Source organism: Lycorma delicatula, chromosome 2 (genome assembly GCF_047948215.1).
Source record: "Lycorma delicatula isolate Av1 chromosome 2, ASM4794821v1, whole genome shotgun sequence".
Lineage (NCBI taxonomy): Eukaryota > Metazoa > Arthropoda > Insecta > Hemiptera > Fulgoridae > Lycorma > Lycorma delicatula.
In genome coordinates, this window is record NC_134456.1 from 12782455 (window position 1) to 12800846 (window position 18392).

At 30.3% G+C, this 18392-nt stretch overlaps 1 pseudogene; it reads right to left on the reverse strand.

Moving 5' to 3' along the window:
* Positions 1–2980: 2980 nt before the first annotated feature.
* The window catches only part of LOC142320121 (juvenile hormone esterase-like), a 34173-nt pseudogene continuing 18761 nt past the window's right edge, over positions 2981–18392 (reverse strand).

Consider the following 18392-nt stretch of genomic DNA (forward strand, 5'->3'; position numbering starts at 1 on the left):
CAGTAAGCGATCTCATAGGTTATAAGCCTATGATCACTCACACTGGTCTCGGGCCAGACAGTCCAACTACTTGTACACTTAAGCAGATCGCCCGTCACTAAAGTGACGTCGATGTAACTTTCCCCCAGTTCGGAAGAGAAATTAGGCGGTTTTTCTGCCTCGTTAAGCAAGTAGAGGTTCCTGGCTTCAACGAACTGTGCGATACCAGCGCTGGAGTCAGTGAGTGGTGAATCCCAGGCGGAGGCATGGCGATAGGGTCCAGAGCAACCAGCACTCTGATGCCCGGGAGACCGTCCAGAATCTGCCCCAACTTCGCCAACAAGTCATCGATACTCCATCCAAGCTGGAGGTATCCCGACACTAGTACAACATCGAGCGTATCCCTCGTGACTCGCCGACGGTGAATTGCTCATCAGAAAACTGAGGCATCCAGAAGATACCCAACGAGACCGAGTGCATTGCTTGCTCCCGACCTGTTGTCCGGCATCAAAGCCTTTCACCAAGGCACAGGTAGCGCACTTTGCAGGCGCGGTCTTATTAGGGCAGATAACTGCTCAGGAGTTAGGCTGCTCAAGGTCACAATTATCCAATGGCACTTCAGGGCCTTTTTCCGCCCCAACTGCCAGACCACCCTGGTCCCCTTAAGGAAGTCCTCAACAGCTATATCCAACACAGGATTTTGGCTGTGTATAGCCCTGAGGATTTCGGGCTCCTCTACCCACGTTGCCCTTGGCAAATCGTAGACCAATATTTGCGGTCTCCGCTCGGCCAGCAACTGAACCTTCAGCCCGTTCTTCCTAAGAACGTCGACCTCCAGCAGCCGCTTCGTCTGCTGCTCTTTAACAACCTCTAAGATGACTCCATGGTCCCTTGTTTTGTGACCCGGGAAATCTGGAACCTTACCTTCCGCGGGTCCAGGCGTCACAGGGACCACCTTGACAGTTGCCCGCTTAATTTTGATAGCCGGCGTCTGGACTGATAGCGGGAGACTAACCCGCTTAGGCCCCGGCGCGGCTGTTACCGCAGCGAAGGAGACAGGTTTTCTTACCTTCTCCTCCACCAGTTTCAGAGAAGTGTGGATCTCGCCAAGGACCCTCCCAGTTTTCGGTTTGAAGTCCTTAACTCCTTCCACCACCTGATCCACCTTGCCCGACAGTCGAGAAACGACCGAATCAAGGGCTCGGTTTGCGCCCTGGAGGATTTCGCTTGCAACACCGGTTCCGCAACCATCAAAGAAAATTCAGAAAGGTACGAGTCGACCAACTGTCTAAACTCGACCGAAATCCTTGACTCCTTTTTTGAGGATATTTTGGCCCATGCGGACCGCATAACCTCGATCTGCCCTATCCCTTCAGATCCAGAGCGACCCCTTCAAGTGAGGCTTCGCCCCGGAGTCCTCCGGGACAGCGCCAACCACAGCACCACTGTAGTCCACCATCCTCGACTTCGCAAGGAGCTGCCTCTCAACCTTGGCTCATCTCCTCCACTGCCTTGCTGTCCCTGCACGGTTCGTTGCAAGATGTGATGGTGTTTGGTGACGATTTTTTGTGTGCCCTAATTGTTTGTCAGAACGCAATGGTGGGGGTCCGGACTCCGCCATCACAAATTTAAAAAAAAGTAATAATTGTTGGCAAACACGGAGGTCACAACGGCCCTGCTTGCGGGCCAACCAATCAAATATAACATTACACGTTTTCATTACAAACATGTTGTAAAAACAACTATTAATTAATATATACTAAATTTGAAACATGAAATCTCGAGTTCGTTTGCAATTATTTCATCCAAATTAGGCTCTAACTCAGTTTTAGCAATCATTAATAGAAATGTAAATTTTCATGTACTTCATTATGAAAAAGTTCTTTCACATAGATATGTTGATCCATAATAAAATTAAATATTTTTTATATAATCCAAGAAAGTTTAGAATCGATCTGCATCCAGGTAACCATAAAAAACCATAATTTCCTCCATGAAATTTTTCTTTTAACAAATTATCCGACTGCAAATCAACCGGTACTAACTGAATCTGGACTGATGCATCCTGCACATTAAAATTAAATGGTATACTTAATAATAACAAATCTTTTTAAAGTCTTCAAATCTTTTGGCAAATTCAGCATGTAATTCTTACTATTTTGCCATACTTAACAAAATCATCATTTCTCAAGTTTTCTTGACGTGATTCCAATGTTGGAAAGCAGTTTAGTTGTTTCTCATTTAAACTTTTAGAAAATAAATTAAATTTTGTCATGAATGCTCTGCTTTTTGAGTACATATTAAAAGCGTATTGCTTTTTTTCTTGCAGTGCAATATTTAATTCGTTCAAATAAGTTAGTATGTCAATAGAAAAGGAGAAATTATTTAACCGTATCTCATTTTGCAATTCAGGAAAGTCGTTAATTTGTTCTTTAATCGACAACAAACTTAAGATATCATCAAACAAAATGTTAATGTTTGCAAAACAATTTGTTGCAAATGGACTTGAATGCTGGAACTGTCGACTTCCAAATCAGCTAATTTGGGAATACTCATTCCACCACTAGACCAACCTGATAGGTTTAAGACCAGTTGATCCAGATACTAAACAAACTAGTCAACCACAGTCAGTTGATTTTATTTGTACATGCAATTTTTTATGCATTATATTTTTGTTATGTTACATTATTGTGAAAGTACTGTTTTTTTAATAGTATTTGAGTTTACAGTTAGGTTATTAGTCTGTAGCAACAAAATTAACCTTTGTTCATCATTATCACTTCTTCTAACTTACATAATTAACTAAGGTAAAGGACATATATTAAAATATATGCCCTTATATTAAAAATTAATATTAAATATAAGTTACAGTTGTAGCAGATTAAATAAATAAAAAAAAACACACCTTTCTGTTATATTGTATTTTATTTGCGCAGTTTTCTTGCTAATTTATTACAATAAAAAAAAAATTTTCTAAGTAAAAATTATAATTTGACAATTCAGTTGATAAAATTAATTACAAAAATAATAACTTTATAAATTACATTATTCTATTTTACATAAAGTAGATGTAGAGGATATAATATATTCAATAATATATATATATATAAATATATACAAGATTTATTTACTTCTGCTATTAAGTTTAAAAAAAATATTTATTGAACAGAAGCATTATAAAGTACGTTTTGCTGATTATTATTTAAATGAGTATTTTCTAAAAATATCATCCCAAAATGTTATTCTTTTTGGTAGAAATATTGTACCTTCTAATTTCAGAGGATTATTTATATCTAAATGATTCAGCTTCTCTTTACTTGCTGGTTCCCAGTAAAATGATGCATTGATTTTTTCAGTAGGAGTACTGGAAATAAATAAAATCATATGAATGCAAGATAATATTTATTTGTACTAAAAATTGGTAATACATTAGTAGAATAGTTTTTTTCAGCCAAATTAGTTTTCCTTTGATGTAAAAATGAACCACTTTCTTTAAATTGTTTTAAAATAGTGTTCATTGTCCCTAATTCAACACCAGACTCAAAAGCTATTTATTGTTATATCATATTTGTATGATCAGAAAGAGAAACAATTTTCGACCACTTTCTTGGAGTTATGTTCTGCATTACACATATTCAAGACACAAAAATATGATTTTGTAATAAAAAATGACATAAACTTTCACAAAACACTATTTGTAAGAAGAAAATTTCTAAATAACTAAACAACAATAATTTCACATTTTACAAAAAAACTTGTATGTTTAAGCATGTATTACAACATAGAAATAAATTAAAAATTCCCTGTGTTCAGATTAATTTGACCACTACTATACCTTCTAATAAACTCTGTTAAGTCAATTTCATGTTTGAAGAATAAAATATTCAAGGAATTATAATAAAAAACAAGTTCTTACTACTAGTTACAAAATTTCAGTAAACGTATGTATTATTAATATACCTACCTCGTTTTGGCAAATTTTGTCCACATACTGGTCATTACATGAACTATTTTTAATTCAGGACTGTTTGAATCAATTTCCACCCTTGGAAAAATATAACCAAGTTCATCAGCATGACTAACACCTATGAAAATAACAATAAATAGATTTTGAGTAGCAATTTTACATTAATTTTACTTTTTCTTAATGGATTTGAGTAAAATGAAGAAGGGGTCTAAATTTGTTTTTTATGATTGGTTAACTATCATTCTTAGACATTCCTCAGATGGACGTTTGTGCATATGTATGTATGTTGGACGCTGTTGATCAATTTTCTTCAACATTAGTACACAGATATTACCCTCTAGGGGTGAGAATGTATTATTTAATTTTTTGCAAAAATTGAAAAAAAGGGTGGGAGTTTTTGGCTGAAATAAAATTTTAAATCTTTACTGATGCACTTTAGTAAAAACATTTTTCATCAAAAGTTGAAATCAAAAATTGTCATCCCCTTCCTAGGAAACAGCAAGTTTGTTTATTTAGAATTTTGGCTGTATCGTTGTATTTTTTGAACAATTTTAAAACTTATTTTTTAAATTTATTATCCCCACTTACGGATTACATTCTAAAAAGTTACTTTTATCCCTTGGGTATGAGAGCCCAAAAAATAAAAAAAAAACTTTTTTCATTTCTTAAGAACACGAAACAACAACCCCACCAATCATTTTTCAATAAGTCCTCCACAAGTAGAGAAATAATCAGTTAATTAATAATATTAATATTATACAATATTAATCACTCACTAATTATGAAATTTATTTAATTATGTATCATAAAATTAGAAGTAAATATTTTTACATGAAAATGTGAAAAAAAGAATTCATAATTTTGTTTGTCATTTTTCAGTAAAAAGGAAGAGAAATAGGTCTTAAAATTATTGGATATAAAATGAAATTGGGGGAAACTGCCAGATTATTTCTAGTCATTATTGCTTAGTACTGCATTAAAAAAATAAAATTGATTTCAAAGAAACTGAACTAAATATTAAAAAAAATAAGTTTACAATTTTTATTTATTGTTAAGTTAATTTAAGTGGTTATCTTTCTTTCGTATCTGTTCAATAGACTGTTATGTTAGTTGGTGGTTGTTTTTTTCTAGCACAAATTACTGAAAACTGTATTTAATTCTTTTTATTTCAATTTTTCACCAACTAAAATCTTAAATTTCATGAATTTATTATGACCTTCATTTTTCTGTTTAGTCTCTGGAACCATCGTACTTGACCTGACCCTGTAGCGGAAGACACCCACTATGTGACAGTTGCAGTTGTCACATTACCCCCTACGTACCTAGCCCTTATGGGCTTTACCAGAAGTCATCTTAAAAACCTTGGCAAAAGGCATCTCTCAGCCTCGTTCTTGCCTCAGTCAGGATGCCACCAATATGAATGCCATATGTGTAACATTCCCATTGCTGTCAAACTATCCCTAAAAAACAACAAAACTAAAAACAAAAAACACAGCTTACATTAGTCTCAAACATAACTGAAATCCAGTAGGTTATACTATTGTTTTTGTAATTTCATTTGATTATATTCTTGTAATATGACTATGAACACATGCTCATAAACATTGTTTTCATATTTATAACCTATTTTACATATTTGTATTAATTTAATTATGATTTCACATTTATATAATTATTATATGATTATGTATTGATTTATATGCATATATATTTATATATATTAGTGCAACAAGATACCAGTAATAATTGGGTGATTTTGAAGATTAGGATTCCTGTATATATTTATTATTTAAGATTAATGTGAATATAATTTCAAACTGTTATAAATTAAATTATTCAATTGTATTATTATTTATTTAGCAATAAGTTGATTATTATTAATCAAAATACTATACAAGTTATATTTATTATGAGCTTTTAATTAATTTATTTTACATTTATATGAGTAATATTAATATTACTCATATCACAATGAATATTGTTAAATATTAACAATTTAATTATATTATTGTTCATTTATTCACAACTAAACTTATTGTAACTTATGTAACTTATTTGTAATTGCAAAAATCATATTATTCATGTTATTATATATAGTAATTTAAATTACAATATGTAAAAAAATAATAAAATACGAGGTGCTACCCAAATGTTCGGAGAATTTGAATTTTGCACGCAAACCTTGCTGGTACGAACTGCTGCCGCTAGAGGTGGGTAACAGTACACTGTGAATCATTGTTCCAACATCTGTGACGCTGGGAGGTTGCATTGTTGACTTTCGTGCGGTTGTGTAAAGTTGTGTTTTACTGCTTCGGCAAAGTTCTAAATGGCAGATTTTAAAGAGCAATGAACCCGCATCAAATTTTGCTTCATGCTTAAAAAACTGGTGCAGAAACCCATCGCATGCTTGTGGAAGCATTTGGTGACAATGCTATGAGTAAAAGTAAAATTTTTTACTTTTACAGTTTAAAGATGAATGAACGACAGTCGATGACGATGAGCGTTCAGGAAGACCATCAACAAGCGCAACACTGGAAAACATCGCGAAAGGCTATTGTTGCAGATCGTAGACAAACAATCCATGATGTTTGTGCAATCGTACAAATGTCATATGGTTCCGTGTAGCATCTTATCGGACAATTTAAACATGAGACGCATTGCTGCAAAATTCGTACCGAGACTGTTGAACAGCGACAAGAAACAAAATCGCGTAGCTGTCTGTAGTGAATTGAAAAATTCAGCAAGAGATGATGACTCTAACTTCATCTCCAACATCATAAACAGAGATGAGACATGGGTGTATGGGTATAACCCTGAAAATAAGCAGCAGTCATCGCAGTGGAAGTCGCCAGGTTCGCAGCAACGTAAAGAACATGATGATTGTTTTTTCGACATCAAAGGCATTATCCATAAGGAATTTGTTCCTCTTGGTCAAACTGTCAATGGGATGTTCTATTGTGAAGTTTTGAAGCGGTTACGTGAAAGCATTAGGCGCAAACGTTCAGATATGTGGGGTAACAACAGCTGGGTTCTGCACCATGACCACGCGCCCGCTCACACATTGCTAGCCGTTCGGAATTTCTTGGTTTTCAAAAAGACAGTAGTGATTTCCCACCCATCCACCCTATTCGCCTGACCTTGTCCCGTGTGACTTTTTTCAATTGAAAGGCTGTTGTTTTACCACAATTGAGGAGATTCAGGAAGAAACATAGAACGCTCTTCGAACACTTACACCTGCAGACTTCCAGGGATGCATGGAATCATGGGGAAAACGCTGGGATCACTGTACCAATGCCCAAGGGGATTACTTTGAAGGAGACAGTGGAAATTATAAGTTATGGAAAGCTATTTTATTTTTATGGTAAAATTCCCAGAATTTTTGGGTAGCACCTCGTGTGTGTGTGTGTGTGTGTGTGTGTGTGTGTATATATATATATATATATATATATATAGCATATGATTTTTGTCGAGCAGTTATATTGAGATCCAGGTTTCAATTTATGATTTTAACTTATTTAAATTTTATTATTAATGAGGAACTTTAGATTTTATTTAAATGGTTAACACAGCTCCAGGCAGCTGTACTCGGCTCCCTCCACGCTAAAAGCAAAGCTTTACTTTATGTTGGATCCCCCACTAGAATAGTCAGTCTTCTGCCAGCCATCAATGACTCAATATGTGATAATACAATAATGGTATATTTAATGTTATTACAGGTTCAAATATTATAATAAAATAATATTTGTATATATAATATTATTACGTGCTCAAATATTACAATAAAATTAATTTATAACATAAAATAATAAAGACTATTATTTATTTAATTGAACCAGTAAAACAAAGTATTCAGAATAATTAAACCTAACCAAAGTACTTCATCAAGGTGGCAGTTATTCATCACTTTTGATTATGTATTAAATCAATAAATATATTAAAATACTCCTGCCACTCTAATACATTACCTCTAAATACAGGTATAGTTGTGTTTGTTAAAATATTCTATTTGAATTAATTTCTTTATTAGATGATTTTTTATCATTATTAGTATCATTTATTAAATGTTGCAATTTGCGTTCTATAATACACAAGTCTTGCTCAATGTTCATAATAAAAGATAAATCATTATCAACTACCAAGTAAGTAAAATTTTTTAACTGAAACATTTTACTTTAAACAGGATAAACATTTAATTATTATGAGAAATTTAAAGCCATGTTCCATCCAGAACATACCATTGTAAAATTTTTCTTTTATCCAAGGCTATGTCTTTTTCCCATGTCTTCATTTTAGTGAAGTATATTATGGAAACAACTTTTTGTTTATATTTATAAAAGTCTAATGAAAAATAAAAGCAACTATACACAAAATTATTAAATAATATTAAAATATGTATGAACTAATTTATATTATGTTGTAATTTATAATTTGTTTTATGGAAGTAAAATAATAATAAGTTTTACAAATAATAAGTTTATAAGTATGTTTCATCTTCTTCCAGAAATGATCGTGAAATATTTATTTTAAGAAAAAGATGAACTTATCACACATCTCTAAGGATTTTGCATGGCAGTATAGTAGAGAAATTTGTAAAATATGAAAAAACATCAAGCCTGTTGAGGATTCAAATGTAAAATTTATGAATGAAAATTGTAAGACCATACAACTAACTTATGTCTTAAAAGTATAACACTAGTATTAACAAAATATCAGTATTTATTAATGGTTATTATGAAACTATCTAGTCATGATGAAATATATGCCCAACAATCTTTGTCTGGCCTTGGACTCATAATTCTCTTTTTATTTGTACTCTTAATAGAAATATCTTTTGTATTTGTGGTAGAAAGGTATGCTAGATGCCTCTCTGTTATAGTGTTGATTACAGTTAGAGGTGTTTTAATCCATTTATTTCTGTTCTTTATCTTTTGAAACCTCTTTACCTGAGAGTTACATAAATTTCAGATATTGTGACTTAAAATTTAATTATTTACATTATATATTTAATTAATAATTTAAAATGAACATACTGATTAAAATTTTCTTACCAGCAGGAACTTTCAAATCAGGTCTCATTGATTGAATGGCTTTTCCTAGAGTGCCTAATTTTCCTTCAAAAGTGAATTCAAAAATATAGACTGAATCAGAATATTTTAAAAAATAGGTTATAGTTTCATATATACCAATTACAAATGCGATGTCACCACAAACCTAGACAGAAGCATAATTGATTAGTAAATTATAATAATTAGTAAACTATAATAAAATTCAAGAAGGTATGCTATTACAAATGATTTAATTATTAGAAGTTTCCAAAGGTTATAACTCCGAGTTACTGATTAATCTTAGTTTAAGGAAATGTCATTAAAACAATGGCTTTTGTTACTTTTAACTAGAATATTTAAAGAATAATAACCTCTATAATATTAGGGAATAATAATATTAAAGAATAATTAATAATGATTCATTTTTTAAATTATAACTATATATATATATATATATATATATATATATATACATATGTTAAAATAAAATATATACTGGTATAAACTGAATCAGTTTAAGCCTAATCCAATCACACATTTTGTTTCTGCATTGTATTAAGAAAAAAAAAGATAAATTCAGACAAGTTTTTCTCAAAAGTGTATAAAAACCTCTTCTTTTTTTATTTTATTAGTAAAATATAATCTCAAATATTAGAAAATATATCCAAACAATTTTTTAGAAACCAAAACTTAAGAACCAAGAAAAAACTAAAAACCAAAACAGTATTAATACTCTTTTTTTTTTTTAATTTTTACATAAATAAATAAAATTACATTGAAGGATTATGAACAAGAAACTTTTTTCTATTTAGAACCAATCATTAGCTGTTGCTCGTCTATTGATTCGTACCTATGTGCTATTTTCACTTTTGTCAGTTCTTATACTAAAACTAGGCAGAAGTATATAGATATTCTAGGACCAGAGTTTTGTGGGATAGCCAGTACCTTCAACACCAATAACCAATGACATTAAGCTAACAAGGCTTTTGCAAGGAATTAAGTTTTAATTAGCATTCATATGATTCATTTAAAACAACATGAATCTTTAAAATTTAGGTTTTTTTCTTGTCTTCAGTCATTTGACTGGTTTGATGCAGCTCTCCAAGATTCCCTATCTAGTGCTAGTCGTTTCATTTCAGTATACCCTCTACATCCTACATCCCTACCAATTTGTTTTACATATTCCAAACGTGGCCTGCCTACACAATTTTTTCCTTCTACCTGTCCTTCCAATATTAAAGCGACTATTCCAGGATGCCTTAGTATGTGGCCTATAAGTCTGTCTCTTCTTTTGACTATATTTTTCCAAATGCTACTTTCTTCATCTATTTGCCGCAATACCTCTTCATTTGTCACTTTATCCACCCATCTGATTTTTAACATTCTCCTATAGCACCGCATTTCAAAAGCTTCTAATCTTTTCTTCTCAGATACTCCGATCGTCCAAGTTTCACTTCCATGTAAAGCGACACTCAAAAACTTACACTTTCAAAAATCTTTTCCTGACATTTAAATTAATTTTTGATGTAAACAAATTATATTTCTTACTGAAGGCTCGTTTAGCTTGTGCTATTCGGTATTTTATATCGCTCCTGCTTCGTCCACCTTTAGTAATTCTACCTCCCAAATAACAAAATTCTTCTACCTCCATAATCTTTTCTCCTCCTATTTTCACATTCAGCGGTCCATCTTTGTTATTTCTACTACATTTCATTACTTTTGTTTTGTTCTTGTTTATTTTCACGCGATAGTTCTTGCGTAGGACTTCATCTATGCCGTTCATTGTTTCTTCTAAATCCTTTTTACTCTCGGCTAGAATTACTATATCATCTGCAAATCGTAGCATCTTTATCTTTTCACCTTGTACTGTTACTCCAAATCTAAATTGTTCTTTAACATCATTAACTGCTAGTTCCATGTAAAGATTAAAAAGTAACGGCGATAGGGAACATCCTTGTCGGACTCCCTTTCTTTAGTAGTTTTTTCTGGACATTGATCATGAGTCAGTCAGTTTTTATCTTTTTAAGATAATATGAAAATTTGAAAAATATATTAAATCAATTAAATTAGTTTTGCAGTTTTATAAGAAAATGTACAAAATAATATTTATACCACAAAAATATATGAACTTAGTCCCTAAAATAACAGAATAAATAACTTTCCCTATGTATAATAACTAATAAAATAATTTTCCCTAAGTATTTATACATAGGGAAAAAGTCCATCAGTATAATATTTGAATCATTTGTTGTGCAGAAGAATACATCAAAACATAATTGAATTCCAGATTCATTACTTTGAAGAAAAGTACACGAAATGGATCATAAATGTATAAATGAATTATAAGACAATAACACTACTCTGGAATCATGCGTCTGCAAAACCTGAACACAATAAAATCCAGCGTTCTCTTTAACCTGCAGAATAACGTTTCCAGGATTAACTAATAAAGTTGTAAAAAGAAAATAATTATTTTTTTTATAACTTGGTCTAATAGTTTGATTTTATTGTAAATAATTTTAACAATTTTATAGGAATTTTATTTGTTTCTGTTTTTACTACCTCGAAATGTTCAAACCCAATTCCACTTTCCAAAGGATAGTAAGAGGAGTTCAATAATACCCAACAGGAAACCTATCAGTGGTTCATCGGTGTACTATTGATAGAAAAAGATTTAAATTGAGTTTTCAATCTTTAATTCGTAATTCAATGACAGTGGCTGAAAATAGGTACATCTTACCTACAGTGGTGTGATGACTGTGCCAAATTTATAAACGGCTACATTTCTGCAATTGCCTCGTAAAACTGTTTATTGATATGTAAAAATCGTTTTAATTCTGCAACAGGATTTAAGGATAGCAATTTCTTTTTAAAAGGTCACTTTTGCAAGAGTAATGAGGTAAGATGAAAAGAATATTGATGCGAGTCAAGATTAGGGATCCATTTGTAACATATGTAAAGTTCCCATTTTACAAAAAGTGTTTATTAAAATTCTGTAGGCCGGAGTGGCACATACAAAAAAAGTAAAAAGTCTACAAAAATTCTTTCTTGTGTTTTTGCAGGAAATGAAAATTTTGCATTTAATGCTGTTGAAATAAGTTCTTTACAAACTAATGTACAAAGGAACAATCTTTGGTTTGGAATATATTGCAAGTATTTAGGATGGTTTATTGAGAAATTATTGCTGCCTAAACTCAGCTGCATTTTTTCATTTGGTAGACTTCATTAATTTAATTTTGTTATTTATAAAAAAAAGAACATGAATCTTAATTACAAAATAAACAAAACTTAATTAGAGTGTAAAATTGACTGTAAAATAAAAATCAAGTATGTCTTGATAATAATATAAGAATTTTACCTTAAGTTTATGATCATTAAACTGCAAAAAATTTAATAACAAAAAAAATGCGAATAAAAAAAATTGACAATATAAAATAAAACATACAAAGTATGTAAAGTAAACATACAAAGACATAAAAGTTGACCTACATTAGTATATGCATCAAGATTATTCACATCTACTGGCTTATTGTGAAAGAAGAATGCTTTAATTTCATTTGCTAACTCATTGTATTTTTCGCTGCCATTAACTAAATGTAATTTTTCAGGTATAAAGTTTCCGTAATAATCTCCATAATCTTTTTTTGTTTTAAATGCATCTGAAATTAAAAGAAAATTTAAATAATAACAAATTTTTAACATTTTCACATTCCCCTCTTCAGTATCCACACTTAACTAGATATATAAATGTTTATTAAAGCATTATCCATAAAATCATGCGACTTAAACATAATTATGGATCATTTAATTTGAATATGACACAATACTGTTAACTGTAATATGAAAGTAATATACTTATCATAGAAGTAACTAACTCTATGCAATGGTAAAATAATTTAATCTCCAAATGAACTAAAAATGACAAAATGATCATATAGTAAAAACTCCTTTATCCAAACTTCATATATTCAGATTCTCTTGACGCTAGAAAGACAAACTGTTTGAAAAAGTAATGAAAACTGAAATTCATTTTATTTCTTGATGAATAATATATTGACACATGTCTTACCAATAAAAAAAAAAAACAAAATGTAACAATGTTTTTTTTTTTTTTTTTAAAGAGCTAGTTAATTTACTTCTGTCTTGTCATGGTGGTTGATTTCATAATACATTCACAAATATTTTAAAGACATGCACATTTTTTACGCACCTATTTATTACATGTACATATTATTTATATGTACATGTTATAGATCATATAATGCAGAATTAGAAAAGAACAGAATTAATAAAAGGCAGGTGAAATTTCCTATGCAACAGAATGACTGAAGAACACAATAGAAAATGTATATGTATATAATATTTGTAAAAATATACAACTTTTAAGTGATTTAATGTGAAATATGAAGTTACTTGTCAACCCAACTTCTCAGTTGAAGGGTTATTGGACTGTGTTGATATATGAATATGTAGTAAAATCCCTAAAATCTGGACACATGAGCAGAAGTTTTTATTAATCTGATTGTAATTAGCAGTTCTGTGTTGAGTGATAAAAGTTACTTCAGTTCAAAGATGTTCTGATTAATGAAAGTTGTTTCCCAGGATCATGTGTTACTTACCTTCACTAGTTTCAGAGTGTTTTGTTCATATGTTTTATCATTAATGATGATAAAAATGCAAAAAGTCTTTATTACAAATACAAATCATATGTATATTTAAAAAAAAAAAAGGCTTAATCAGTAGTGTTAGATAGGAAATAAATTCATTATTTTAGTAATTATTTATACATTTTTTAATTTATCCTAATTGTAATATCAGAGAGTTGAACATTGTATGCATTATGGACTAATTTAAATTTAAATTAATTTTAATAATGTATAAAAATTTTCAAGAGAAAAACTTTTTTCTCATGAATTTTTTTTTTCTAAATCTAGAACATATCTCATTCAAATTAAAATAATTATGAGAAGTGTTTCAATACTTAATAAACATATGAAACATGCTATCACATACTGAGTAGTATTTTATTTTTTTTTTTTTTTTTTCACCGTAACTGGCACCAGCAATATCATTTATGATCCAGTTGTAATGTACATTCTATTCCATGTTTTAGATTTATAGTTGAATGTAAATACAATTTTTTAATGCTGCTTTTTCAAGAGATTTATATTTTTATGAATGCATTAATGAATTTTTATGAATGAAGATTTTGTGTGTAGACAGACAAATGCTTTCATTTTGGACTCACATGCTATTTATAAAAAAAACCTTGGTATAAATTACAAAATCCCGGAGAAGATCAGCCCACCGGGTTAGTCTAGTGGTGAACGCGACATTGTAAATCAGCTGATTTTGAAGTTGAGAGTTCAAATCCTAGTAATTGTTAACCCAACTTTGAAGGTTCACTGGGCTGTTTTGATAATTGAATGTACAGTAAAATCTCCATTTAAAGTAAAGGCAGTTACTTGTATTGTGAAGGCAGTTACAGATTTGTATTCTAGATTGTGGATTCCAGTGTTCTTTGGTGTTTGGGTTTCAACTAATCACACATCTCAGGAATGGTTGACCTGAGACTGTACAAGACTAACATTTCATTTCATTATATCTTATGGCGATTCTAGAGGCTAAACAAGAAAAAAGAGATAATCAATTTTATATTTTTCAATTGTTTTATATTTATTATTATTATTACATTTTTAAATTTGTTCACAGATTACTGAAGATAAAATTGATAAACATGGTTTCAACAAGATTTTAATAAAGTACATTAAACTTGATAACCAGTTTCATGAAGTGTTCAAGAATAAGTATTATCTCTAAAAAAATATCTCAACCATCTTCTGTGGATCTAAATTCACCAGAATCACTTATAAGAAGTTAAAAAAAGGAAAAACTATGGAGGAATTTATTCTTAAACTCCACATGCTTAAACAACTGAATGCAGTTTACTGTACCAGGAACAACCCACCTTCACATCTAAAAAAACTTTTGAGATTAAAAAGAATCACATAAGCTAGTGTTTAAGTCTAAAAAAAAATTTTTTTTTAATTTACAGTAAAGCTGAGATTAGTTTAAATATTAAATAATTCTATTAAAAATGGTTTTTGTGTGGTACGTGCATAGTTACTTTACAAACTTCTACTAAAATAACACTACTACCAAATGAGCACATAAAGCACTGTAATCTGTACATATATAATCAAAACCCATAATTTTGGCTGATGGATGTCAACTGAGGATGATACAGTCAAAGAAGTTGAAGGATGAGTTAAGCTTGAATGAGAGGCATTCGGGGCTCTTAACATCTTTTTCAAGAACAAACTCCCCTTTTACCTTAAAATAAGTTTTTGATCAGAGCATTCTGCCAATTCTTGCCTAAGGAAGTAACATTAACTATTCAATCATTACAGAAGCTGCAGGTAGCACAAAGAAATATGGAATGATATATGATTGGAGCTATCAGATGGGGATAGGAAGCCCTTTAAATGGATCAGAGAACTGATGAAAGTACATGACTATCATAAATATTAAATTTATGGCAGTGATTAGGTCATGAATCAAGAAGAATTGAGGGTAAATGAAATAAATTAGTACTTGAATGGATATTACTAAATGTTAAACGCCTACAAAAAAGACCAATTGATGATGTTATCAAGTACATTGGACTGAACTGGCAGAAGATCGCACAAGACCATATTAGCTTGAAACATGCTGAAGAGACCTTCATGGTGCAGTGGATCAGTAATGGTTGAAATGATGATGATTATCAAAATGGATCTCGGCATACTGGCACGAGACTGTCATTTCTTAAAGCAGCACAGTCATTCTTAGAAATAACTATTTCACGGTAAACATACCTGTAAAAGTAAAATAATGATTGAAGTGGTTTCAGCTTCGTAACTTCCTTCACTGAGCCATACTGTTAATAATAGTATGCCAAGCTTACAAAGTGCTATTCTGCCCTAGAAAATGACACATTCATTTTATAGTTACTTTAATTAGTTATAAAAGTAACTAATAAAACTGAGAGAGAAAATTTAAATCTATAAATTAATTTACTCTTTCTGTAAAAGAGGTGTAGTTACCTTTATGAGAATTTGAATGCATATATAATTTGCTGTTGGAATTTAACTGCCTATGCATCTCAAGAATAAGTCTGGTTTGTCTAATATGGACAAGACCAATAGTTAAATACAAAATGAAGCTTAAAATAGTGAGATTTTGTTACATGAAGTAAGTATAAGCTTTATCCGACATTATTTGTAATAATTAAAATTATTTACCGTTTTTATGTATACACATGGTATAACTTTCCAGTATTTGTCTTTTTACTTAATGATCTTTGTTAATTTTCTACATTTTTGTTAAGTGCTACACGAGTAATATTATTGTGCTGTATGTTCCATTACATTTTAATTAAAATTTTACTTAATTATGAGAAATATATCGATTTAAAATGATTAAACACAAATAAACAAATATGCATGTGGATGCAAATTCATTGATACACAAATACTTACCTCGTAATGTAAAAATCCCCTCTTTGCTGTTGATACCTATAATTGTAGGGACATGTGCAAATTCTCCTCTTTCCAAAAGCCTTCTAGGGTGTTCTGTCAAGAAATTACTGCCTGTACCTTTCACTTCTATGCTCGGAAGAAATGGGAAGTCTAAACACTGTTTAGCAAACTGAAAATAATTAAAAATATTACACTATTAAAAACTCCAAAGAATAATTTTTAATTTACTGATCAGTGTGGTGAAACATTTCAACAATTTATTTTTTAAATGACTTACTTTTGTATTTTTATGTTACATTAATATAAAAATGGGTCTTATTACATTAATTTTGTAACTATAAGTAAATATTTTTTTATATTTTCAATAAAGTTAATTGACCAAAAAACATTCAAGTCCCCTAAAATATTTATTTGATATACATTTCAGTTTATTTAGAAAATAATCGGTTCTTATGCTTTTTTATATGAATTTAAGATTTTTCATTTCAATATGAATTTATAACTACTTGGTATAAAGAAATTAAGAAAATGAATAAAATAAAAATGATTCTAGGTGTGTTAGAAATTAATATTTATGTTTTTGTCCATGGTGGTCTACACTGAACATTATTTAAAAATATAGACTTTATAAAAATGACAAAATAAATTTAATAAATATTACACTTTCAAAACTTAGAGATAAATTTTTAAAAAGTTTACAGGTTTAAGAAATCAAATAAAAAAACTCTCTTCAGTTCTCAGTTTTCATCAAATTGCACTGGCTCAAAATAAGCTTAATGTTTTTTTTTTTTTTTGTAATTAAAGTTCTTCTTTTTGTCTTGTCTAATTTCTGCACAACACTTTGAGTTGAAAACAGGTGTTACAAGTTTTCTTCAACTTATATAAAAGCCACATGTAATCCTAGGAACATGTTTTGGTAAGGCAAATTTCATTAAGAGAATACAACTTTAAGTAAACGATTTTTTTGGTATACAGTTATATGAGAAAAACATATAAAATAATATATCTATAAAGAAATTGTAAACTAAAACTTAGAACCTACAGAGGAAAAAATAAAACAGATTAATTTCTCATACAACTGTGCTATTGTTCCTAAGTTTATTTCTCTATTTTTCACATACCAAGAACTTACTTAATTTTTTTTTTATTATTATTATTTCCTACACAATTATGAATGATATTTTACTAATTTTCTAATCCACCTATCCAGATTTGTTGGGGCAGTTGGATTTAATGTCATATCCTGTTAATGTTACCTTCCTGTTGCTGACCTAGAAGATGTCAGGAGGATGATAATCATTTTTATTGAAAGAAGACATTGTGAAAGACATTGAAAGAAAAGCAAATACATATTGAAGGTCATTAAGCAAATACACATTAAATTTTAGCATGTCAAAAACTGCAGCTGGAATATTTTAACTTCAGTGATCTATGGAAACCATTTATTAAATGAAGCTTTAGCTGTTTGAATTTTTACCTTATTAACCCTCAATTTAACATATGCAACTACTTTGAGACTTTCAAGGTATTCTGTAATGACTTGTTGTAAGGAAAAATTGCAATTTACTATCTTATGTAAAATTATAGGATAACTGTATCTCTCATAATATGATTTTAGTTTATGGAGCTGAATACATAAACAGCACTACATTTGATTTGTTCTCATACAAAAATTGAATGAAAATAAATAAGGAAAAATTAAAGCAGTGGAAGATGGTAACAACAAAGAGATTCAAAATTAAGATGTTTGGATGCTATAGTAATAGATAACTAGAAGAGCGCCTTGGAAATAAAAGAAAGGATAGCAGTGGCAAAAGAAATCTTCAATATGAAGAGAAAATTACTATGTAATAAACATCTGGACTTGAGTTAAGGAAAAGG